The sequence below is a fragment of the Cervus elaphus genome, chromosome 3 (genome assembly GCF_910594005.1).
Source record: "Cervus elaphus chromosome 3, mCerEla1.1, whole genome shotgun sequence".
Classification (NCBI taxonomy): Eukaryota; Metazoa; Chordata; class Mammalia; order Artiodactyla; family Cervidae; genus Cervus; species Cervus elaphus.
The window spans coordinates 23724960-23751774 of NC_057817.1; positions in this window are offsets into that span (position 1 = coordinate 23724960).

Sequence of the window (26815 nt, forward strand, 5' to 3'; positions counted from 1 at the left end):
CCCTACCTGTACACTTTTATGTGTTCATTTCATAGTTTCTGCTTTTTATAACCAGGGCATTGTCTGGTGGCATTTTCGTATACTTACACTTGTGAACAAGGTGCAGTATCTTCCTTAAAGCTGCTGCTGCTGCTGCTGCTAAGTCGCTCAGTCGTGTCCGACTCTGTGAGACCCCATAGATGGCAGCCCACCAGGCTCCTCTGTCCCTGGGATTCTCCAGCCAAGAGTACTGGAGTGGGTTGCCATTTCCTTCTCCAGTGCATGAAAGTGAAAAGTGAAAGTGAAGTCGCTCAGTCGTGCCCGACTCTTAGCGATCCCATGGACTATAGCCTACCAAGCTCCTCCGTCCATGGGATTTTCCAGGCAAGAGTACTGGAGTGGGGTGCCGTTTCCTTCTCCAAAGCTGCCTGATACATATTCTTCATAGTACAGTTGCTCAGAAGATTCAACTTCTCTGAATCTGCTCTCTGACTCCACTTGTGGATAATGATGCTGGCATTCAGGCTAGGCTAGGCTATAGCGTAGTAACAAATATCAACAACAAAGGTTTGTTTCTCCCTCACAGAAAGCCTAAGGAACTTTCTGCTGTGCATTGACCTTGTCACTCCACAAGCTGGCATGGTCACAGCCAAATGAGATAGAAGAAGTGGAGGAGAACATCCTCCACCATGGAGAACATCCATGGTCTGGCATTGACACATGCCTCTTCTACTCACAGTGCTGTGGCCAGAATAGTCACATGGCCCCAGATGCTATGATGGGGCCATGTATAAATGTGTGGATTTTTCCCTTCCCAGAGCTCTACTCTCCTCTACCTCCATGAATAAACCCAGCTTAAGGTCTCAAGTTAAGAACGATTGCTAGCTTCCTTATTAACCAGATTATGCGAATCCCTTTCTTATTAATTATAGTCATGCATTTATTTGAATTGAAACCTCCTCGTTTGTTCATTCAATAAATATTTATCAAGTGTTCCCTCTCTACTAGGTACTTTTAGGCCCCTGAGAATATGTCAGTAAATGAAACAAAAGAAAACCACTGCTTTCCTAGAACTAGCTTTCCAGTGGGGAATGGAGGAGGATAGATACTTAACCTGAAAAATAAGAAAATGATATGACATACTAGGTGTTGGTATGTGCCATGGAGAAAGATAAAAGAGGGAAGGGAGGATCAAGGTGTGAATGTGTATGTATCTGAGCATTGAGGGGACAGTTTTGAATAGGCTGTCTGGAAAGGCATTCCTGAGAGGGGAACATTTGAGCAGACATCCAAAGAATGCAAGAGGGCTCTGGAGTAAAAGGATTCTAAGAAGAAGAAGTAATTGGTGCAAAGGTCCTGGGGCAGGAGACTGGCTGGTGGATCAGAGGACTGCATGTGGCTAAGACAGAAAGCAGTAGGAAAGATCAGGAAGGGATGGGGGTGGGATGCATTGACCCTTGAGGACCTTGTTACCTATTAGGACTTGTGCTTCTACTCCTGATTAAAAAACCTCCATTTTCTCCTCCTTGTTCTAAGAACCTGGTCCCTGCTCCACCCCACATCCCCCCACCTCCCAATGCACACACACTGTTCTTCTCTCAGCCCCCTTGCAGCAGTGCCTCTCAAACTTGAGGGACATCAGATCCACCTAGGGGGTGTAACATCAGATTGCTGGGGTCCACCGCCACCCTGAGTCTCTGTGGTGGGGTCTGAGAACCTGACACTCTGACAGGATCCCAGGGGACGCCAGTGCTGCTGGTACAGAGCCCACACTTTGAGAACCACGGCGGTAGTGCAGCAGGCCCTCTCTTGCTTTTCCACTCATTTCCTCAGGAGTGCTTGCCTGGATTCCTGGACAGCACTGACTGCATTGTTTGTGAGGTCCAAGGCAAAATGAAAATATAGACCCCCTTGTTCTAAAAGCAGGACAGAAAGGATGACTGAAGTTAAAGTGTAAAGCTTTTCCTTTTAAAATATTTTATTATTTATAAGATTTTATGAGTTTTCCTTGTTAATTGTTGGTTTATCTAGAATTTTGTATGAAGGTGGTGTTCTGTCAAATGGAACAATCTTTACATTTAATTCCTATTTCTAAACCCATGGATATTTGGTTTGCAACTCTGCAACCATTTTCAAAACCAGAAATTCTTAATTCTTTGAAGAGTTTTAATAAGTCCCTGATATGCTTTATTGCAGCATCAATGTGTATACCCTTGTTTTGTAATAATTTACTGATAAGCTTTACTACCTGAGTGCGCGAGTGTCCTGGTGCTCAGATTAGAGAGTGAGTATTTGTGCAGATGCCACAGGGCCAGGCGCCGGGGAGAAACGAGCAAGCCCACCTCCCACCGTGGGTCCCCCGTGGTGATCCCGGAACCCCTCCCCTCTCCCAGAGTTGCCTCTGCTGACCCCACCACTGCATCTGCTCCTGCCGCTGCCTCCGCCATCAACCAGCCTGGGTGCAGGTCCCAGGCAGGGCTGCCCTCGCTGCTCCAGGTCCTCTGGACAATCCTGGGTGTGCACGTGCTCGCCAGGCGGCCAGGCCAGCTGCTGGCTGCTGCCCACTGCCATATGTTTGTGCACTCCAGCCCTCACGCGTGTACACGGGCACCTGGAGTGTACACCGCGGCTCTGCTCACGCGCCTGCTCCACTGTCCTTTCTGACCTCACAGGTTCGAACGTAACATCGTTAAAAATTTCAAGACCCTGACAACAGAGCATTAACCAAGCACGCTGTCCCGTCTGAGTACGCCTTGTTGGCACACCCACAGAGCTGGTCTTGCTCCTGGACTAAGTGACTTACCCTAGGTTTGCCCTTGGAGCATCTTATATTATTCTCTAGCTGTGGGTCATTCTAGATGATTTAATGTCTGTTTTCCCCGCTGGGCTTCCCAGGTGGTGCTAGTGGTAAAGAACCCACCTGCCAATGCAGGAGATGTAAGAGACGGGGTTTCGATCCCTGGGTCAGGAAGATCCCCTGGAAAAGAAAATGGCAACCCACTCCAGTATTCTTGCCTGGAGAATCCCGTGGATAGTGAAGTCTGGAGGGGCTATGGTCCATAGGGTCAAGAAGAGTTGGACATGACTGAAGTGATTTAGCACTCACTTAGCTTTTCCCAATAGACAGGATCAGCAAATTATGACCCATTGGTCAAATCCTGCCAGCTGCCTGTTTTTTGTTTTTTTTTTTTTTTTCCACTTTTTTTTTAATTATTATTGTTTTTTTTCCAGTGGGTTTTGTCATACATTGATATGAATCAGCCATGGATTTACATGTATTCCCAATCCCGATCCCCCCTCCCACCTCCCTCTCCACCCGATTCCTCTGGGTCTTCCCAGTGCACCAGGCCGGAGCACTTGTCTCATGCATCCCACCTGGGCTGGTGATCTGTTTCACCATAGATAGTATACATGCTGTTCTTTTGAAATATCCCACCCTCACATTCTCCCACAAAGTTCAAAAGTCTGTTCTGTATTTCTGTGTCTCTTTTTCTGTTTTGCATATAGGGTTATCGTTATCACCTTTCTAAATTCCATATATATGTGTTAGTATGCTGTAATGTTCTTTATCTTTCTGGCTTACTTCACTCTGTATAATGGGCTCCAGCTTCATCCATCTCATTAGGACTGGTTCAAATGAATTCTTTTTAATGGTTGAGTAATATTCCATGGTGTATATGTACCACAGCTTCCTTATCCATTCATCTGCTGATGGGCATCTAGGTTGCTTCCATGTCCTGGCTATTATAAACAGTGCTGCGATGAACATTGGGGTGCATGTGTCTCTTTCAGATCTGGTTTCCTCAGTGTGTATGCCCAGAAGTGGGATTGCTGGGTCATATGGCAGTTCTATTTCCAGTTTTTTAAGAAATCTCCACACTGTTTTCCATAGCGGCTGTACTAGTTTGCATTCCCACCAACAGTGTAAGAGGGTTCCCTTTTCTCCACACCCTCTCCAGCATTTATTGCTTGTAGACTTTTGGATAGCAGCCATCCTAACTGGCGTGTAATGGTACCTCATTGTGGTTTTGATTTGCATTTCTCTAATAATGAGTGATGTTGAGCATCTTTTCATGTGTTTGTTAGCCATCTGTATGTCTTCTTTGGAGAAATGTCTGTTTAGTTCTTTGGCCCATTTTTTGATTGGGTCATTTATTTTTCTGGAATTGAGCTGCAGGAGTTGCTTGTATATTTTTGAGATTAATCCTTTGTCTGTTTCTTCATTTGCTATTATTTTCTCCCAATCTGAGGGCTGTCTTTTCACCTTGCTTATAGTTTCCTTTGTAGTGCAAAAGCTTTTAAGTTTCATTAGGTCCCATTTGTTTATTTTTGCTTTTATTTCCAATATTCTGGGAGGTGGGTCATAGAGGATCTTGCTGTGATTTATGTCGGAGAGTGTTTTGCCTATGTTCTCCTCTAGGAGTTTTATAGTTTCTGGTCTTACATTTAGATCTTTAATCCATTTTGAGTTTATTTTTGTGTATGGTGTTAGAAAGTGTTCTAGTTTCATTCTTTTACAAGTGGTTGACCAGTTTTCCCAGCACCACTTGTTAAAGAGGTTGTCTTTTTTCCATTGTATATCCTTGCCTCCTTTGTCAAAGATAAGGTGTCCATAGGTTCGTGGATTTATCTCTGGGCTTTCTATTCTGTTCCATTGATCTATATTTCTGTCTTTGTGCCAGTACCATACTGTCTTGATGACTGTGGCTTTGTAGTAGAGTCTGAAGTCAGGCAGGTTGATTCCTCCAGTCAGCTGCCTGTTTTTGTAATGAAGTTTTATTGGAGCATATCGTCACTCATTTATTTTGGTATTGTCTATGGCTGCCTTCATATTATAAGGCAGAGATGAGTAATGCAACAAGGAATATTTGGCCCAGGAAGCCTAAAACATTTGCTGTCAGTCTTTTATAGCATTTTGCACTAGACTGTAAAATCCCTGAAGGTAAGGATGAGGTCTGTCCGGAACAATGCCAGGCATATAGAAAATGCTCAGTCAACACTACTTGTTGAAAAAAATTATTTAAAAATGAATACAAAGAGAGCCTAGTATTCTTTAAAGTAATTTATCTTAAAGAAAACCATTTAAATTTTGTTTGATTTTTTTCATAAAATAATTATGTGTTATTTACCACACTGTGAGATTGGCTCTCCAGGGAAATGTAAGGCGTTTGTCAAATACCCCTCTGACATGTTGCTGTACACCTCAGACTGAAGAAGCACGAGCATTGAAAATACATTATTCCTCATTCTATAATAGTTATTAAGCGAAGTGTGGGGCTAGCCATTATGACGGGGGTGATAATTCACACTTGTATCTCACCCAAGAGACTTTTAGGGGCTATCGAGCAAAGGAGAAAAGACTCGCAAATACATACTATATAGATAAGCAACTATGATAAATGGCATTCAGTGCAGAAGGAAATTTCTGGATCAAGTGTTGTCATCTTTCAGAGTCAAGACTGTTTACTTTTGGCTGTGAAATCAGAAGTTTCTCACCAGCCATTCTATTTCGTTTCAGATTTGATCCCTGTCCTTCTTCCACTTTGCTGGGCACCGCAAGGAGCTAACTCCTGCAAGCTCCCTTTCCCTGGCTATCCTGCCAGCTGGTTTCAGCTCGATTCCATCAGTGGGAGGCCCCAGAGAAAGATCGTATAACTGGAGGAAGGAAGGAGCCAGGGTATTTCTCCTCACTTTCTGAGCCTATACAATGAAAAAACCAACAGAGTATTTTCACAGGGTTTCTATGAGAATTAAATGAGATAAGGCATGCAAAATGCTTATACCTTGTGAAAAAATAAACACTCGAGGAACAGAGCTGTTGTTGCTTTTAGCCTTACTTAGGTAAGTGAGAAAGAGCACAGTGATCAATTAGTGATGTCTGCCAAGAGTGAAGGGTTGGGCAGTCATGCTATGTGAGCAGAGTATTTACCAACCCTGATATCTTGGAGCTGTATTGTGGAGATAGAACTGAGACAAACTGGCAGATGGCTTGACAGACGGGTAAGGTCTTGGGAGAAATCAAAGAACTGGGATGGTGATATCAAGAATAGATATAGGAAAGGAACGAAAAAGAGAAGGTTTGGGAGAGAGGATTATGACTTCATTTTTAGATAAGTTGTTGGGCTCTTTCCAATTACCAAAAAGCAAAAACCCCAAAACCAAAAAAGAATACGCTTAACACTGCAAGAGATGTGGGACTTTGATAAAAATACATGTGTGCAGTGAGTTAGCAAAGAAAACCGTCTCATCAGCCCACACACTCAGACCTCACAACGAGACCACAGCAATTCCAGTTACTGTATTCTGGTCTCCTTTTGAGAGGAAAAACCACTGTTCTTTGCTTAGCGATTCTTCCCTGCTCAGGACTCTCTCTCTTTCTGGTTCTATCTCGTTTTCCTCTTCTTGCCTCTGTGCTATGGTTATATTCTTTATGTCCTGCATTCAGGATGATCAGAGTGGGTATTTATCGTTTAGCACAGGGCTTTCTTAACTGGGTTGCATTCTCAGTTCAGGCCACCTCACAGTTTCCTTAAGTCTGGCCCATACTGGATGTCTTTGGCTTGGCATAGCAGCTGTGGCCGGCATAGCAGTCACCTGACACAGAGTGTCAAGGTGCACCCTTCTTAGAAGGAGCTATGGAACCAGCAGTGGAACCAGAAGGTTTCATGGTGTTGACATGGTGAGTGAGCTGGAGATGTCCTTGAGATCTCCATGGAGCTGAAAAAGTCAGACTGGGTCATGGTTGAGAAAGGATTGAGGAGACTTGATTACTTCTGCTTTTATATATCTCATGCAAATTCAATCATACAGGATCAAAATTTGTCCAAGGTGCAAGGCAAAGAAGTCAGAAATTATTTATGAAAAAAAGATGGTTCTTCCAGTGGAATCCAGGAAGCTAGACAGTTTGCAGAAGAAGAGATTCTTACTGTTGTTTATAGGGACATCACTAATTTCTTAGAGGAACAACTTAGAAATTGGCTTGGAAGGGTGGGTGTGGTGAGGTTAGGGTTTTCTTACTGCCTTGAGACCAAAATAGTCTACACTTCAAGAAAACAAACATAACAACTCAACCCTCTGTGATTCTTCCCAGAACTCTTCAAATATGAGACATCCATCACACCATTGGAACTTGAGGAGCCCAGAGCTTGCAACACACATATTCCAAGGATAAGTTGAACTAAGATCATGGCATCTGGTCCCATCACTTCATGGCATATAGATGGGGAAACAGTGGAAACAGTGTCAGACTTAATTTTTTTGGGCTCCAAAATCACTGCAGATGGTGATTGCAGCCATGAAATTAAAAGACGCTTACTCCTTGGAAGGAAAGTTATGACCAACCTAGACAGCATATTAAAAAGCAGAGACGTTACTTTGCCAATGAAGGTCCGTCTGGTCAAGGCTGTGGTTTTTCCAGTGGTCATGTATGGATGTGAGAGTTGGACTGTGAAGAAAGCTGAGTGCCGAAAAATTGATGCTTTTAAACTATGGTGTTAGAGAAGACTCTTGAGAGTCCCTTGGACTGCAAGGAGATCCAACCAGTCTGTCCTCAAGGAGATCAGTCCTGGGTGTTCATTGGAAGGACTGATGCTGAAGCTGAAACTCCAATACTTTGGCCACCTCATGCAATAAGTTGACTCATTGGAAAAGACCCTGATGCTGGGAGGGACTGGGGGCAGGAAGAGAAGGGGACAACAGAGGATGACATGGCTGGATGGCATCACTGACTCAATGGACATGAGTTTGAGTAAACTCTGGGAGTTGGTGATGGACAGGGAAGCCTGGCGTGCTGTGATTCATGGGGTCACAAAGAGTCGGACATGACTGAGCGACTGAACTGAACTGAACTGAAGCTGATATGAGTTCACTTATATGTATTTCTTGAAAACAAAGAGAGAAGGGAAAAATTAAAAGAAAAACACAATATTTTGAAAATATGTTATTGATGGAGACAGATGGGGGCTGTAAGGGCTCAGGTGAATACTTACTCTTAAAAATCTGAGTTTAGGACAAAGAGGCCAGTTCTTTAGGCAGCTCTACCTACTAGATGGATCTTTTTGTTTTTGTTTTCGTTAGTCACTCAGTCATGTTAGTAGTTAGTTGCGTTCCAAAAACACAAGAGAAGACTCTACACATGGACATCAGCAGATAGTCAATACCGAAATCAGATTGATTATATTCTTTGCAGCCAAAGATAGAGAAGCTCTATACAGTCAGAAAAAACAAGACCGGGAGCTGACTGTGGCTCAGATCATGAACTCCTTATTGCCAAATTCAGACTTAAATTGAAGAAAGTAGGGAAAACCACTTGACCATTCAGGTGTGACCTAAATCAAATCCCTTATGATTATACAGTGGAAGTGACAAATAGGTTCAAGGGATTAGATCTGAGTGCCTGAAGAACTATAGACGGAGGTTCATGACATTGTACAGGAGGCAGGGATCAAGACCATCCTCAAGGAAAAGAAATGCAAAAAGGCAAAATGGTTGTCTGAGGAGGCCTTACAAATACCTGTGAAAAGAAGAGATGCAAAAGACAAAGGAGAAAAGGAAAAATATACCAATTTAAATGCAGAGTGCCAAAGAAGCAAGGAGAGATAAGAAAGCCTTCCTCAGTGATCAGTGCAAAGAAATAGAGGAAAACAATAGAATGGGAAAGACTAAAGATCTCTTCAAGAAAATTAGAGATACCAAAGGAACATTTCATGCAAAGATGGGCACAATAAAGGACAGAAATGATAGGGACTTAACAGAAGCAGACGATATTAAGAAGAGGTGGCAAGAATACACAGAAGGACTGTACAAAAAAAGATCTTCATGACCCAGATAATCAGGATGGTGTAATCATCCACCTAGAGCCAGACATCTTGGAATGTGAAGTAAAGTGGGGCTTAGGAAGCATCACTACGAACAAAGCTAGTGGAGGTGATGGAATTCCATTTGAGCTATTTCAAATCCTAAAATATGAGCTGTGAAAGTGCTGCACTCAATATACCAGCAAATTTGGAAAACTCAGCAGTGGCCACAGGACTGGAAAAGGTCAGTTTTCATTCCAATCCCAAAGAATGGCAATGCCAAAGAATGCTCAAACTACTGCACAATTGCACTCATCTCACACCCTAGCAAAGTAATGCTCAAAATTCTCCAAGCCAGGTTTCAGCAATACATGAACCATGAATTTCCAGATGTTCAAGCTGGATTTAGAAAACGCAGAGGAACCAGAGATCAAATTTCCAAACATCTGCTGGATCATTGAAAAAGCAAGAGAGTTCCAGAAAAACATCTATTTCTGCTTTATTGACTATGCTGAAGTCTTTGTGCAGATCACAATGAACTGTGGAAAGTTCTTCAAGAGATGGGAATACCAGACCACCTGACCTGCCTCCTGAGAAATCTGTATGTATGTCAAGAAGCAACAGTTAGAACTGGACATGAAACAATAGACTAGTTCCAAATGAGTACCTCAAGGCTGTATATTGTCACCCTACTTATTTAACTTACATCATGTGAAATGCCGGGCTGGATGAAGCATAAGCTGGGATCAAGACTGCTGGGAGAAATATCAATAACCTCAGATACACTGATGACACCACCCTTATGGCAGAAAGTGAAGAAGAACTAAAGAGCCTCTTGATGAAAGTGAAAGAAGAGAGTGAAAAGGTTGGTTTAAAACTCAACATTCAGAAAACGAAGATCATGGCATCCAGTCCCATCACTTCATGGCAAATAGATGGGGAAACAATGGAAATGGTGAGAGACTTTAGTTTTTTGGGCTCCAAAATCACTGCAGGTGGTGACTTCAGCCATGAAATTAAAAGATACTTGCTCCTTAGAAGAAAAGCTATGACCAACCTAGACAACATATTAAAAAGCAGAGACATTACTTTGCCAACAAAGGTCCATCTAGTCAAAGCTATGGTTTTTCCACTAGTCATGTATGGATGTGAGTTGGACAATAAGGAAAGCTGAGTGCCAAAGAGTTGATGCTTTTGAACTGTGGTGTTGGAGAAGACTCTTGAGAGTCTCTTGGACAGCAAGGAGATCCAACCAGTCCATCCTAAAGGAAATCAGTCCTGAATATTCATTGGAAGGACTGATGCTGAAGCTGAAACTCAATACTTTGGCCACCTGATGAGAAGAACTGACTCATTGGGAAAGACCCTGATGCTGGGAAAGATTGGAGACAGGAGGAGAAGGGGACGACAGAGGACAAGATGGTTGGATGGCATTACTGACTTAATGGACTGGAGTTTGAGTAAGCTCTGGGAGTTGGTGATGGACAGGGAAGCCTGGTGTGCTATAGTCCATGGGGTTGCAAAGAGTTGGACACAACTGAGTGACTGAACTGAACCCCAGGTGGGCTTGGATTTGACATTAGACATGGACTCCCTCCATGCCTCAGGTTTTTGGCTCACATTATGCCTTGATGTGAAAGAAAAAAAGGGAAAACTTGCCAGGTTCTTTCTTGGAAGACTTGTATTGTTTCCCACTTTCCCATAAACAGAACTAGGCTGAGAGGGAAGTTTTGAGGAGATCACACTCCTGACCAGATGAGCTGGGTTCAAATCCTGATTCTCTTGTCATCAGCTGTGTAAGGTTGTGATATCTTCATGCTTCAGTTTCTTTATCTATAAGATGGGATGGAATGAATAGTGTCCATCTCACAGGGTTATGGGAGGATTAGTAAGCTATAAGTAGCTGGTGCATGGGCCCCCCTCGTGACTCAGTGGTAAAGAATTCGCCTGCCAATGCAGGAAATGCAGGTTTGATCCCTGAGTCAGGAAAATTTCCTAGAGAAAGAAGTGTCAACCCACTCCAGTATTCTTTTCTGGGAAATCCCATGGACAGAGGAGCCTGGTGGGCTGCAGTCCATGGGGTAGCAAAAGAGTTGGTCACAAGGTCATGATTTAGAGACTAAACAACAACAGCTGGTACATGGCAAGCGCTTAATGGTGTTGGCCATTGTCAACACTCTGAACAGATGTAAGAAGAAACTTTTGAAGTCCACAGAAGGCTAGAGAGACACCAAGTGGGGCCAGCTCCTCCCTAGGAAGGGAAACAGTCCTCTGTGTTGGTGGTGAGCAGTAATTATGATGGAAAAAACATTTTCCAAGGTCTGGAGCTGACGTGTACTCCTTGTGACATTTTAATCTCTGAGTAATAGATTCCATTTGCTTGCAGAGCCACGCTTTTTCAGTTTATTGCTTTTTCCTCTTCTGTCTCAAACCTGGATTCCTCCTCCCCTGGGCTCCAGCCTGTCTCCAGCAACGCTGAACTGTTTCTGGACAGTCCCTGTTCCAGAGCCACATTCTTTACTCTGCTCAGATAAGGAAGCCTCCAGCCCCAGCAAGGCACACTGCCTTCCTTGAGGAAAGTGGAGGGGGCCTACTGTGGGCTGTCTCCATCATATCCCCTTTCATGCTCCCAGCAACCCTGTTAAGCTGACACTGAGATGGTCTCCACTTAAGGTGTAGCCGAGGGCTCTGTGCTTGGGGTTTGGAGTCAGCAAGCCCAGGCCTGGTGTTGTCACTCACATGTTCAGTGTGAAACCTTGGGCAAACTGCTTCACTCATCTGAGGCTTGGTTTCCTCATCTCTAAAATCAAAGGGACAATACTAATGCCAGCCTTAGAGGTTGTGGGGAAGATTGAATTAAATAGTATGTGTAAAATGTATGGTGTAGCACCTAGAGTATGGGGGTATGCTCAGTAAATGCTAATTACCAATGCTATTATCTAGAATTGAAAAACCTGAGTTAAGGTAATTATGATTATTATTATATTTTGCAGGTGAGAAAACCCCTTTACACCCATCTCTGAGTTTAGTGCTTTTCTCACTGTACACAGTCACTCGCCTCTTCAGGGCCAGAACTACCATTCTCCTGTCTTTTATAATAATAGACATTTTGGATGGGGGGGCAAGACTACATTTCCCAGCATTCCTTTTGGCTGATCGTGGCCATGTAACTGTTTGGCCAGTAGAATGTGCATGGATATGTGATCTCTGAAACTTCCTGTTAGTTGTTAACAGGGAAGAGATTTGCTTTCCTTTGCACCTTTTTGTCTTGAATTGACTACACAGACTTTAACATAAGAAGACGATAATCCTCTATCTTGTTTGAACCATCGTATTGGGGATCTTTCTGTTACGGCAGTCAGAGTGACACAGAGAAAGAAGCAGGTGTGTCAACAGTAGTAGCATCGATAGAAGCCAGGAGATCTGGATTTCCTGACCCTGACACTCATGTGTCCCTTGACCAAAGTATTCATTTTGCTCCCACATCTGACAACATTTATTTTGCCAGCAACTGTACTAGACATTAGCAATATAGACGTAAGTAAGACACAGCCTCAGAAATGATCCTACCTACTGTGGTCTTAGCGATGTTTTCCATGTCAATCCTCGGGGAGAATATACTCCCTTATAGAGGATATGGATTCAATTCTAGGTGCAGGCCAGGGGTCTTGAGTAGTTTCTCTGCTGGTTCTAAAGTTCTTGTAGATTCAAAATGGGCTCCAAATCTGTTAATTTAGTTAGAAAAATCACTGGTGCCTAGGTACTTACTAGTTGCAAATCTTCGGCAAGATGTCAAACTTCAGCTCCAATGATTCAGTGTCAAATAGAAATAATGGCACTTGGAAGATTAAAAAAGAAAACACATGCAAAGCATTTAGCACTGTATCTGACATTTGAGAAACACTTAACAAATGATGATAAAGGTGTTAGGCTTGATTCTCTGCTGCTCATAAAGCAAGCTGTGGAATGAGCCAGCTAAGAAGGTCCTCTGAAGCGTAAGCATCAACTTTACACTGACCCTCATAGGTGCTATAAGGCTCAAACAAAGCTGTGTTTGTTAAAACACTTTTTTAAAGGGTGATATGGTAGTGGAGTGAAGGCTTTGTCAGTATTCAAATCTGCAACATTCTGCCCTATCTATGTTGGGCCCTCAGACTGTTCTCCTTGTCTGACAAGATCCCATCTGACAACTGCTGCTCCATTGCAATGCTTTATTGCCAATTCTGAGAGTTTATGTTCCTGGCTGTTGAGTATCTAATGTCTATGATCATGAACTCCTTATTGCAAAATTCAAACTTAAATTGAAGAAAGTAGGGGAAACCACTAAACCATTCAGGTATGACCTAAATCAAATCCCTTACAATTATACAGTGGAAGTGACAAATAGGTTCAAGTGATTAGATCTGATACAGCGCCTGATGAACTATGGATGGAGGTTCGTGACATTGTACAGGAGACAGGGATCAAGACCATCCTCATGGAAAAGAAATGCAAAAAAACAAAATGGCTGTCTGAGGAGGCCTTACAAATAGCTATGAAATGAAGAGAAGTGAAAAGCAAAGGAGAAAAGGAAAGATATTCCCATTTAAATGCAGAGTTCCAAAGAATAGCAAGGAGAGATAAGAAAGCCTTCCTCAGAGATCAATGCAAAGAAATAGAGGGAAACAACAGAATGGGAAAGACTAGAGATCTCTTCAAGAAAATTAGAGATACCAAAGGAACATTTCATGCAAAAATGGGCCCGATAAAGGACAGAAATGGTATGGACTTAACAGAAACAGAAAATATTAAGAAGAGGTGGCAAGAATACACAGAAGAACTATACAAAAAGATCTTCACAACCCAGATAACCATGATGGTGTGATCACTCACCTAGAGCCAGACATCCTGGAATGTGAAGTCAAGTGTGCCTCAGGAAGCATCACTACGAACAAAGCTAGTGGAGGTGATGGAATTCCATTTGAGCTATTTCAAATCCTAAAATATGAGCTGTGAAAGTACTGCACTCAATATACCAGCAAATTTGGAAAACTCAGCAGTGGCCACAGGACTGGAAAAGGTCAGTTTTCATTCCAATCCCAAAGAATGGCAATGCCAAAGAATGCTCAAACTACCACACAATTGCACCCATCTCACACACTAGCAAAGTAATGCTCAAAATTCTCTAAGCCAGGTTTCAGCAATATGTGAACCATGAATTTCCAGATGTTCAAGCTGGATTTAGAAAAGGCAGAGGAACCAGAGATCAAATTGCCAACATCTGCTGGATCATCAAAAAAGCAAGAGAGTTCCAGAAAAACATCTACTTCTGCTTTATTGACTATGCCAAAGCCTTTGACTGTGTGGATCACCACAAACTGTGGAAAATTCTGAAAGAGATGGAAATACCAGACCACCTGACCTGCTTCTCGAGAAACCTGTATGTAGGTCAGGAAGCAACAGTTAGAACTGGACATGGAACAACATACTGGTTCCAAATACGAAAAGCAGTACGTCAAGGCTGTATATCGTCACCTTGCTTATTTAACTTATATGCAGAGTACATCATGAGAAACCCTGGGCTGGAAGAAGCACAAGTTGGAATCAAGATTGCCGGGAGAAATATCAATAATCTCAGATATGCAGATAACACCACCCTTATGGCAGAAAGTGAAGAGGAACTAAAAAGTCTCTTGATAAAAGTGAAAGAGGAGAGTGAAAAAGTTGGCTTAAAGCTCAACATTCAGAAAACTAAGATCGTGGCATCTGGTCCCATCACTTCATGGCAAATAGATGCGGAAACAGTGGAAGCAGTGTCAGACTTTATGCTTCTGGGCTCCCAAATCACTGCAGATGGTGACTGCAGCCATGAAATTAAAAGAAGCTTACTCCTTGGAAGGAAAATTATGACCAACCTAGATAGCATATTAAAAAGCAGAGACATTACTTTGCCAACAAAGGTCCGTCTAGTCAAGGCTATGGTTTTTCCAGTGGTTATGTATGGATGTGAGAGTTGGACTGTGAAGAATGCTGAGCGCTGAAAAATTGATGCTTTTGAACTGTGGTGTTGGAGAAGACTCTTGAGAGTCCCTTGGACTGTAAGGAGATCCAACCAGTCTATCCTAAAGGAGATCAGTCCTGAATATTCATTGGAAGGACTGATCCTGAAGCTGAAACTCCAATACTTTGACCACCTCATGCGATAGGTTGACTCATTGGAAAAGACCCTGATGCTGGGAGTGATTGGGGACAGGAGGAGAAGGGGATGACAGAGGATGAGATGGCTGGATGGCATCACCGACTCAATGGGCATGAGTTTGAGTGAACTCCGGGAGTTGCTGATGGACAGGGAGGCCTGGTGTGCTGCGATTCATGGTGTCGCAAAGAGTCGGACATGACTGAGGGAATGAACTGAACTGAACTGATGACTCAGGTCATTGCTGAGGGTTGATCTGAATGCTAATATTGCAGCACCAATCCTCTTCCTGGGGATAGTCAGCCATCTACTTGCGCAGGGTCTGCCCTGCCTGGAAATCTCCATGCCTGGCTTCAATCACCTTCAGAGCTCTTCTTGGTAAAAAAGGAAAAACATACCTTGAGGTTTCTGATTTCCTCTAATTTGGGAAATGTGCCATTTCCACACCTTCAGTACCGAGGGATGTCTCTCCTTGTCTTATCAGCAAAATGCCCTAAAAAAACAGTAAAAACTGACTCACATTCAAAACAAATCTTATGGTTTTAACAATATGGAGATGTTGTTTTCTTTTTCCCTTGAGAGTAGAGATAAGACTAATTCTGGTTTTCCAGGAAGCAGGATGAAGGTTGAGTAAGGAGATGGGCAGAGAACAAACCAAAGCCCCTGCATCCTGCGCCAACTACTCTGAGCTTGCAAAGGACTGCAAAGACATGCTTGAGATGATCCACAGGTGGGGGCCCAGTGAGGGCATTCAGAGGAGGCAGTGACCTCTGGCTAGTCCAGGAGTCCAGTGGCGATCCACCAGTGGAGGGAATTTAGCTTCCTCCCTCGGTGTCCGAGACAGGGATGTTATGTAGTGTGCCAGTTTCTAGAACAGCTTCCAGGGCTGATTTCTGTCTATTTGAGAAGGATTTGAAATTCTGAGCCATCTTCATTATACACAGGCCAAACAATCTTTATTTTCCCACCTCTTTACCATTAAACTTTTTATCAATTAATACATATACACAGGGGGAAAAACTGAGAAGATAAGTTTATGATAAAAAGAAATAGGCTCCTTTTCTACGTCTCTCTAGCCTGGCCTCTTATTCTCCAGAAACCATTTCTCTTTTTCAATTTAAAAGTTGTAAAGTTTCTGGTGGTTGCCTCCACATTGAGAAATAATTTGCTTTACTGCCTGTTCATGATTTATCAGCTTTACACTTTACACTGACTTCCTGTTAAGATATGAGTTTTGTTTTTTAACCCCTCCTCTAGTCCCTCACCCTTCATACTTACATCACTATTTTGAGTTCCCAGATTTTGAAATTTAGAACACTAACTGAATTTCTGTTTATCTTATACACCTTACCAATGGAAACCAGTTCTTGCTAAAGAGTCAGACTTTAGAAAAGCAAAGAATAAGAGTTGTTCTGGGAATCTAAGGAGCAGGAATGAATGCACCGTCTCTTTAGGGCACTGCCTGATGTGAATTAGTGGGGATTCTTAATTTACCAGAAAGAGAAAGTCTGATTGGCTTATACTGGGCCACATGCTCACCCATTGGCTAAAGAGTGTTTATCCTGTGGATGAACGGTTTCACTCAGCTGGCTGGTTGTGGAGGGGAAATGACCCAAAAGGAACTTGAGGAGCTATTACTCATGGTATATGCTATAGACTCCTCGATTTATAAGATATCATATATTTCATGGTCACTCCTTCCTTCTTTTCACCTCTCTTTCCTTCTTACAAATCTCATTTGAATTTATAGTTTAACACTAACAAGATTCATAATAGTTACAGTCATTTCTGTGCAGGCTTTGTCTTGCTGATTTTAAAAATGGAAAATCATTAAACAGTCTTTATAGCATTATCTTTCTGGAGAGCAGCATGCGATGATTACATTCATCTCCTCACAGTTTTAAATTTTTCCTGGAATTTCTAATTGCCTTAATTTTTGTATTCTCTGCCTTTATCATTTCCTTATGCTCCTAAAATGTCTCCAGCATACTCTGTAATTTATGGAAGTTCTTTTCTCCCCAGAGCCGTCCTCTAGGAACTCTCCAATTACCTCCCTCCTCCCGTGTAGACTGCCATGTAGCCTTCTGGGACTGATAATTAGCTGTTGTTTTTCCTTCCCTTTGGTTCTCCCTGGATCTTATAACTTCCTCTTTCTTGATTTAATTCCTCATTTGACTGGAGCACAGCTTCTCAAGCAACTCCCAGCTGAAGAATCCATAGGAAGTTAACTTTCTGAGGCCTGTCCTGTATAAAGATGTTTATTCTGCCATCATTATTTAATGACATTTTATCTGGGCGAGAGCTCAAGTCAAAGACCATTTCTCTTCAGTTTGAAAGATATTGTTCCATTTTCTTCCAGCATCCAGTGTGGCCATGCCTGGCAGTTTCTTTCTTTCTCCTTTGTAGGTGACCATTTTCTCTCTCTGAAGCTATTAGCGTCTTTATTTTTAGTGTTCTGAAATTTCACAGAGATGTGCCTAGGAGGGGTCTTCTTAAATTCTCACCTTTCAGTATGTAAACTCTTGTCTTTTGTGTTGGAAAGTTAATTTGTATTACTGCTATCTCTCCTACTCTCTCTCTTTCCTCTTGGGAACTCCTATTGGACAGATGTTGGATTTTCTGAACGGATCCTCCTGATCTTTTTCTCTCAGAATTTTAGGGAATTCATACCAAGTGAAGGAGACGGTGGTGTCATGGATTATGGCACATATAGAGTTGGATGACTCACTCCACATATGTTCTAGTTCACCTTCCTCAGCTACAATTACTGGATGAATAGAACCCCTTGTGGCTAGAGATCGAATACGTGGCCTATGTTCTTCTAATTGGATGTGCTGGTACAAGCGGAGGCAGAAGTGATCAGTGTGAGGTGGTAGTGGTACACAGGAGGATAGAATCTTCTGACTGGGAGAGGGGTAGAGGTGTCTAGTGATTCTAGGTGGTAGTAGCCAAGCTTACATCCTCAGGTCTACACTGGCTAATCAGTGCTAAGGAGCAGCAGCTGCTCCCATGTGTCTCTCAAGCAGCTGGCACGGCCAAGCTCTTTCTGGCTATTAAATTTAAGTAGGTAGCATTCCTGGTGGCTCAGGCGGTAAAGAATCTGCCTGCAATGTGGGAGACTTGGGTTAGATCCCTGGGTTGGGAAGATTCCTTGGAGGAGGGCATGGTAACCCACTCCAGTATTCTTGCCTGGAGAATCCCATGGACAGAGGAACCTGGTGAGTTACAGTCCATGGGGTCGCAAAGAGTCGGACATGACTGAGCAGCTAAGTGCAGCATAGCACAGGTAGCTTTCAGACCTGGTTTTCCATCCCTCCCCCAAATTCTGTGAGCCACCCAATGTCCTTTAACAAGTCACTTTCTGCTCCAACCTGCCAGAATGGGTTTTGTTGTTTGCATGTAGAAAACTTTACAAGAAGGCATGTTCTAGGTAGTATGGAAACAGAGGCGAAGAGGTCTTTTCCTTCCTGAAATGAAAGAAATGATTTCACAGAATGAATGCCAATACAGAGACTTTGAGAGTGAGTTGAAATTTATTGAATGGACAAAGATAAAAGGAGATTTCAGATAAAATCACAAAAGTGAATCAGCTAATATACAGTCATTCATTTATTTAATGTTCATGAATATATACTATGTTCTAGGTGCTGGGCTAGATTCTTTGCATACAACAGTGAGAAATGTAACCATGATTCCTGCCCACAGGATGTTTATGTATTTCCAAATTGTGCATATAGATTATGTTACCCGGAAACAACTTAGATGTGGAGGTTACAATAAAGGAATTGTGTGTCCCTGTTCGCATTAAGTACTTGCCTCTTGGGAGGTAAAGAAGAATATACTTTCTTACCTGTGTTCCTATAAATAGTGGTGAGATAATTGTCAGAATACTGGGCTAATTTGGTTTTATCCAAGTGATTGTCCTTTTCTGAAGGATCATCTCTTATCTATCTTCCTTAATCAGTGTCTTAACTTTTGTGTTTTGGTGCTGCAGAAAATCAGGGTTAGAGGAAGACAGAAATTGAAGAGAGAGATAAAAATATGCCTATGCCAAGGCTTATTATTCTATGTCAGGTTTCATAGTGAAAACTATCCAACTGTGAAGCCTCAGAACCATTCTAGATACCCACCATCATTTCAGTCTCTTGGCTTTGTTTCTTGGTCTCCAAATGACCAAGACCACTCATGGCATGACAAGTCCCAAGGGACAACATGTGATGTTTGGGGCTGATGCTTCTAGATCCAGGGAAATTTGCAGTCAATTTACAGCCACCTCTGTGTGCCGAAGATCCCCTTTACCTAGACGGCTTCATGGCTTGGCTGGGCTTTCAATTCATTAATGACTAGAAAGGTAATGTCCCTTCCTGTTTCACAATGAGTTATTGTCTATAACAATACCATCCCTACTTTTCTTTGGCTTTCTCTCTTCTGGAAATTGGCACAGTTCATTAATTAAATCATGAGAAATGGTAGGGATCCAATTTGCTATTGGCAATCCAAGAGGCAAATTCCAGATTCCAGTAGTCAGTTGCAGAATCAAATTTTCAGAGATTTCATTGCTAGGACATTTTGTGAAACCAATTTACCATAACAATAATAGTTAACATTTATAGGATGCTTTTTGAGTACCAATAGCTATGATGAGCATTTGTATTCATTTACACCTTTAATCCTCACAACATCACCATGGCATAAGTATTCTCAGTGATGCCATTTTAAGATGATGGGGTTGGGAGTGGTTAAGTGTAAATTCAGTCAGTTAATAAGTGGCAGAGCCAAGATGAGAACCTGGAGTAGTGAAATCTAAGGCCTGAGCTCTGATCCACTCTGCTATATTGTCCCCTGTGGAGAGTTGGCATTTTTATTCTGATTATTTTTCTCTATTGGACATCATCCATCATCCCTGAAATAAGAGTTTGAACCAGATTAAGATTTACTTAAGCCAAAGATTTGATCAAATTATGAATTGACCTTATTCAAATTAGTTTCACATGTAGGCATAGCTTAACCGTGAAGCACTGGACGTTCTCTCTCTGACTGGTCTGACAGGCGTAAATTGCAAATTTTATGGCTCTAAAATAGTTTGAGTTTTAACTCAATAAATGAAAGAGAAAGCAGTGACACATTCCTGGAATTTAAATTTTAAGTATATCCTCTCTAAGTTACCATCAGGTTACGGGGTGATTTTTACAATGTTCACAGAAACTCATTGGTGTTGCTACTATTTTAACACATAAATTTATTTCCAAGATGTTTAAGTGGCATATTGCAGAAAGTCAGCTGGATTTTGATTCTTAAAAATCTGGCAATGATGGAAATGGTTTTTTGAATTTAAGTGAGAACATCCTCCCTGCTAAAACAGCACTCTGATTAGATTCATTTCTAGAACTGCATTACTCACACATGGAAATGGTATAAATTTGTTACTAAACCATCTGCAGATGGTAGGGTTTATTTTCCCCCAGTAAACACCAGAGGCTGTGATAGTGCACTTTAGAACAAATGGGCTCATTTCTGCAGCCTTTTCATATTTTGCATAGCAATGTCCTGCTCACTGAACTGGGTCTCTAGTTCTTGAAAACAAAGGCTGTTTAACATTAATGATTGCATCTTGAAAACAGAGAACTTGTTTTGTTATAAAAGATGATTGCTTTTCTATCCTGTCCTATTCAGCAAGATAAGGACTGCCATAATTCCATGAAGAACAGAGAAACTACTGAAATGACAGAATCTTAAGAACTGAAAAGTACAGTAAGTGTCACCCAGGGGAAACCTCTGCAGTCTCTGAGAGACGCTTATTTCTGCTGCTCTGGCTGAATAACTTCTACTGATAAGATCCTTACCACCCTGCTGAGATGACCAGTAAGAGTTTATTGAATATGCCAGTCTCTGTGCTGGGTACTGGGGATTAGGAGGCAAACAATATACCCATTGCTGTCCTCCTGGTCCCTGCCCTCATGGAGTCAGAGGTCTAGTAGGGAAAAGGCAAGTAAGCAAGCAGTTACGGGACATATGGGCTGTTTTAGTCACCTCCTATGCACCCTGTTGTTGAGGAGGGATTCCCAGCCTCGGGTCATGGGGATGGCTGAATATGTGACCCACAGCACTGGACAGCTGAGACTAAGAGCAGTTTAGCAACCACATATCCTCATGGCGGGGTGGGTGGGCATTGGGGAAGATACCACACACCGTACGAAGATGGCTCTCAGGAGCCGAGTGGAACCATCAGGGTCCGTGAGAGGCAGGCTTGTAGCATCAAGAGAGTGAGGAAGCCCCTGGTTCCCACAGGAGGATGTGATTGGCATGTTTGAATAGTTCGTGAGCTGGCAGGAAAATGAAACCCACCGCTGATGGATAAGCAGGAACTGCACCTGGTTGGGGCAGGGGGATACAGAGGGCTATTTAATTAGGGAGGTTATCCATCCACAAGAGCAGAGTGGGGAGGGGACCTTGCCATTGTGCCCTTTGAGGCCTCTCTGGTTTCATCAGATGTCAAGGCAGCAGGTAATAATACTGAGTGTCAAACTTAGTTCTTATACCATAGGGGATTCTATGGAGGGACAGTTAAAATATGATTTGCCGATGGGGCCTAGGCAGAGGAGATCGGGGCTGACATTCCTAAGAAAGAGAACATTTAAACAGAGACCCAAAGAATGAATTGGAATTAGACATTCCCAAAGGTGGGTTTTCAACTAGAGCAGAGAGGTGAGAGAGAGCCCAGGTTGTGCATATGAGGGGGTGGGGTGGGAGAGGCAGACTGAGAGAAGTTAGCCTCCCAGATTCTCCCTGTAGGCATGCAGGTGGGGAAGAAGAGAGAGAGGGAAGGGGAGCCTCATCAGGGCCCAGTCATGTAGAGCCTACCTGTCCACAACATCAGACAGGTGACCTCTGTGAGCCGGAGGAAGGGCTCGTGGCAGGCATGGCACAGGCTGGGAGGACTTGGAAACAAAGCCCCAATCCACATGGGAGGCCCTTTCCATGTGGGGACCCGTGCCCAGCATTAACAGGTACCCCGATATTTTCCAGAGAAGCCATACATTTGGATTTGTAGACAAAGCTTTCAAAATTATAGATGTTGGCTCTACTGGAAATTTATTTAAAAAAAAGAAAAAAGCACTGTACAAGCCAAGCAAAACTTATCATCCCACAGGCTTCTGGTGTGTAATCTCTAAGAAAAAACTTGAAAGCCATGAGAAAGAGTTGAGGGTTTACCCTAAGAGCCATGGGAGGTTTAGGAGAAATGGGGATCTACTGCATAGCTTCATAAGGGGCCAGGACAGAGTCACATCTGTATGTTAGAAGGATGGCACCTATTGAAGACCAGGTGGGATGCTAAGATGGCAGTGTCTCTGTCTGACCTGGGGAAGTGACTGTAAAGATTGAGGAAAGTTGTCTTCATTCCAGAATCATGTAGGAGGTAGGAGTGATAGGACATGGATGTCTTGGGGAGCGTGGGGGAAAGGAGTCAGATCTTTGACTTATCACAGTATCAGGCAGTCTGTTAGAAATCTCCTTCTTACAACTTCTGTATGTTGAAGGCCATCAGGAGTCATCCTGAGTCTTTTCCTCATTATTCCATATGTAGAGGCTGAGGTGGATAGTAATTGATAGTGTGAAAAGTGCAAAGTTCTTTAAGCCTAGAACTTTGAAACCAGAATGAATATGATTGGTGGGGAGCAATAAACTTACTGGCTGAGCCATAGGCTAAGATTTAATCGAATTTTTGTTTTCTGAGTTTTCATAAAGTGATGCAGGAGCCAAGCCACCCCTCAGAGGCATGCTGGGTGTGATGGGGATTCCAGACAATGATTAGAAACATGCAAGGCAGGTAATTCACTTGGATGGTTATTCAAATTTCTTATCAGAAGTTTATATCAAACTGAGTGAGGGGGGTAGATTCTCTGCCTGAGACTGAACATGACTAATTTAGCCATTTCTCTACATTCCAGAGAGATGAGAATTTAACACAATCCCCCCCTCTTGATAAATTCCCTTGGTATAATTTAGATTTTGCCCTCAGATACAAATGTGTAAGTTGTTTTAGCCTCCCAAGTATAGACAAGTAAGTGAGTCAGCATCCTGCTTGTATAAAGGAGGCAAGTGCCTTAAATGTGCCTGCAAACTCCCAAACTGAGAACAACAAAAACTAGTTTAGCAGACACAAACAGTAGGCCTATGCAAAGAAGATTCTTGGAGGTTTTCTAGAAAAGCTGGATCCCAGGTATGTATGGAAGATGAGAAAGGCAGAAGGATAGTCCAGAGCACACAGGAGATCCTCAGCTTGTCCCAGTTCTAGCAGGAAAATCAAACACATGTCAGTGGGAACTCTTTCATCCTCCAAATGAAACGGAATAAACCCTGGATGCTGACTATTTTTTGGTCTTTCTTATTCTATTGTGTTGCTTTTTCTTAACAAAACATGTTTATTGTAGAAGATTAGAAAATAGTTCATTGTGAAAAAATTACAGAAGTAGACACATAGAAAAAGAAACAGAGAAGGAAGGAAGGAAAGGATTTGAGAGACTGGAGAGAGGAGAGCTCTAGTAATTCCAACACCCAGAGGTAACCTCAGTGAACATTGGATGTATATCTTTTCAGTGTTTTTTTCAGTGGATCCATGTATTATTAATTTTTTTCCAAGAGTGGCGTTCTACTCTTAATAGGGTATAAGAATATCAGTCAACCTGCTTAGGTAATTTGATTTATATCATAAACTTGCATTCTCTTGGGGGAGTAGGAATGGAAATATAATCTCAGTTCAAAAATGTCCTCACTTACTCCAGTGCTTAGTCACCAGTCCACACAGGGCACTGTTGAGTCCTTTTCTTATTCAAACTGCTGATCCTCCAGACCCCTATCCTTTTAACTATGTTTGTTTCCTTCTTGAGTCACACTCAGCTGCAAGAAACTTAGTGAGCATGTCAGAGGGGCCCTATTAATTGCACGTCACTCTCAGACACAGAGGGCAATTCACCAGGGCCCAGGACACGCTACCTGGTTACGTAAAGCCTTCCTGCATACACACACATCTCTGGGCCGTTTCTTCCTCTGGCTTTTTACCACCTGCCCAGCCTGTGCCTGAGAAGAAAATGCAGGTTCCTCTTTCCCAGAGTTCTACAAATGCCCAAGGAATTGTGATTTCCCCGCTTAGTTGACACCTCCACCCTGCATCTGAACATTCAGAAGGAGATTTCCTCCTTCTCATGGGATCTTCCAAATCTGTTATTCATGCTCTGAATTTTTGTTGTCACTATTGTTCCTTTGAAGGACTTTCAAAAGGAAAAGTCAGGAGAGGGTCCCATTTTCTCTCATCTGCTGTTCAATACCCGTCGCTCTGGCAAAAACTTCAAATGGCCTCATTTGAGGCGTTAAAGTGTTAGCCGCTCAGTCGTGGCAGACTCTTTATGACCCCAGGGACTGTAGCCCAACAGGCTCCTCTGTCCATGGAATTGTCCAGGCAAGAATACTGGAGTGAGTTACTATTTCATTTGAAGAGTAGAAGGGATGAAATATCAGGAAAGTGGAAGGAATGCCAGGTAGAATTTTAGAGCGAGGTCCCTCCACTGTGCTTACAGGAACTTAGGTTCCAATTCCTCCAAGCAGGCTGGGAGGGGACAACCTGGGGGACAGCTTTCTAAGAGGAGGTGTAGGGGAGAGGGTCAGGCCCTTGGCTATTCTTTATACCTGTGGTCCATGAGCTTGCCCATCTGGATGTAAACTCACAGGGGACTTCCTTGGTCCTGGTCCTTGGCCCCTGGAGCCCAGAGCAAAGGTATCCATCCAGGAAGAGCTGAGTTTTCTTACCTCACCTCTCACCTGCACTATGGGGGCACAGGGGAAGTCCTTGAAGGAATATAATCTCCTGGAGAGAAATGCACTTTCCAACACTAATGTAAATATGGTTCATGCAATTCCCACAGCCAGGCTCCTTTTATGTCCCTAATTCGGAAACACAGGCCGGAGGTTCTTTCTTAACCTCCATCCCAGAAGGAGACCCTGAGCTGGGCTTGGTCTTGCTCCAGCATCTGAAGTAGAAACCACAGACTTGAGATGATGCCAAGGCAGCCAATTAAGAAGGTGTTGATGACACTTCCCAGGAACATTTTTCAAGATGTTTAACTTTGACCAAAAGTTTAAGCTTCTAATAAACCCCAGGAACCTCACATTTTCCAGGGAATAGTGCCTGGACTCTTAAAAACTTCCAAGAATCTCCGATTCTCAGAAGGCTTTACAGCCTTCAAACTCACCCACCCATTCAACCTTTCTGGACAAAAACAAAGGCAATGAAGACCGTGGTTTCTCTGATTCCTGGAGAGTTTAGATGACTAAAGTCAGATAAGAAGCCTGGTGCCAATTCAGCCACCACATAGGCTTTGGGAAGTGAAGTCTGGCCTCTCTGGCCCTGCCCTCGGCCGCTGGGTAGCACAGGATTGGCAATGACAGCAGCAGCAGTATCTGTGAGCCCAGGAGCCTGGGGCCGGTGCTGGCCAGGCCTGGTTCCCTTCATCCGGAATTTTCTGTGTTCTTGCTTCACTCTGTCTTATTCAAAATGACCACAGCCTAGCTCTTGACATCTGAACGTATATGACCATCAATCCAGCAATCTTATTGGATGCCCTGCAAGTGGATGTTCATCTCTTCCATCTCCGTCTTACAGATGAGAAAAGTCTCAGAGGAGCCAAGGGATTCATAAACCAGCAGACTTGAGCCTGGGTTCTGACCCACATTTGGATTTCTCAAGAGTAGGTGGGAACAAGAGAAGATCTCACAATATCAATCTCCCCAGACCCTGAGGTGATCTGGGAAGTGCAAGAAGAGGGGCCAGATTGAGTGGGAGCCCGGGGGAAACAGACACTGAGGGTCTTGGGATAGCAATTTTTTTAATCAAGTTGTGCAGAAGTAATTGAATAATTTTACAACTGGTACAGCAAGCCTGGTATGTAACAGCAAATATGAACCCTGGTCATAAACACATTAACTGAGATATCCAGTGGTTGGCTAAAAGTGGGAGGGATCCACTCTTTGGGTATGGAGTGGAAGGACTAACAAGATGGTCCGTTAGACCATCAGAATGTGAGGAAGGGAAGGGCATCTCAAGGCATTTCAGGGAGACTGGAGGGCAGCAAGCAGCAGGATCTGCAAACTGTTGTGGGGTCCAGGGTTGGGGCACCAGGGAGAATACTTATAGGACCTGAAACTGGGGGGACACACACAGAGACTCGGCCCATGACATCTTGACTGGGGAATTCTGATGTAACATTCTTATGTTTTGGACAGGTGGACATTTGTGGGTTGTTGTTTCTTGACTCAAAAGCACACATTATTAAACTTTCAAAAAAAATTTTAAACTTAGTATTCTTTAAAACAGACATCTTCATTCCATCATGTTCTCTGCTGCATCTTTGGTGCCTCCTATGCCCCTAAGCATAGGGTCCCTGCTCCCCAGTCCTCATTGGTGCTGTCTCACTCTGTCATCTCACCTCCCAACAATCTTGCTGGAACTGGATCCCCTTTCAAAACCTCAGACTGTTTAGGTGAGCACCAGACTCCTGCCTGCCTATTCCCAGATAATACCTTTTAATAATGTCTTCCTTCACCTGGATTCCCACTGCCTCATTCAATCCACTGAACTGGAACCCATTATACACCAGCTCCTGCAGGAAGCACACCAGGGGTCAACATGGATACCATAAAATATGCTTCCTGTCATTCCCCTCGGGGCCCAGGACTGAGCCAGGCACATTCCCTAGTTCTCTGCTGCTGTGCCATCAGCTCTAAATATTCCATGTATCCTTCTCTTCCCTACTCACTCCCCTTAAGGAAGACACATCACGTATTACATAAGGGTGCCATAAGTTACAAAATA